At 60.3% G+C, this 453-nt stretch overlaps 1 protein-coding gene across 2 annotated transcripts in view; it reads right to left on the bottom strand.

The window, feature by feature from the left end:
* Positions 1-453, bottom strand: part of PPP1R37 (protein phosphatase 1, regulatory subunit 37) — a 46235-nt gene that overhangs the window by 925 nt on the left and 44857 nt on the right. The window lies entirely within an intron of this gene.

Raw genomic sequence — 453 nt, 5'->3', positions numbered from 1 at the left:
GAGGGTCAGCTCAGCTCTGTACTGGAGGACGAGGGTCAGCTCTGCTCTGTACTGGGGGACGAGGGTCAGCTCAGCTCTGTACTGGAGGACGAGGGTCAGCTCAGCTCTGTACTGGAGGACGAGGGTCAGCTCAGCTCTGTACTGGAGGATGAGGGTCAGCTTTGCTCTGTACTGAAGGACGAGGGTCAGCTCAGCTCTGTACTGGGGGATGAGGGTCAGCTCAGCTCTGGACTGGGGGACGAGGGTCAGCTCAGCTCTGTACTGGAGGACGAGGGTCAGCTTTGCTCTGTACTGAAGGACGAGGGTCAGCTCAGCTCTGTACTGGGGGACGAGGGTCAGCTCAGCTCTGTACTGGGGGACGAGGGTCAGCTCAGCTCTGTACTGGAGGACGAGGGTGAGCTCAGCTCTGTACTGGAGGACGAGGGTCAGCTCTGCTCTGTACTGGGGGACGAG

Source organism: Elephantulus edwardii, unplaced genomic scaffold (genome assembly GCF_000299155.1).
Source record: "Elephantulus edwardii isolate Elephantulus edwardi_28Jun2011 unplaced genomic scaffold, EleEdw1.0 scaffold00315, whole genome shotgun sequence".
In the NCBI taxonomy this organism is placed as follows: Eukaryota; Metazoa; Chordata; class Mammalia; order Macroscelidea; family Macroscelididae; genus Elephantulus; species Elephantulus edwardii.
The sequence above is the reverse complement of the archived record's forward strand: the minus strand, read 5'-3'. Positions and strand labels throughout refer to the sequence as shown.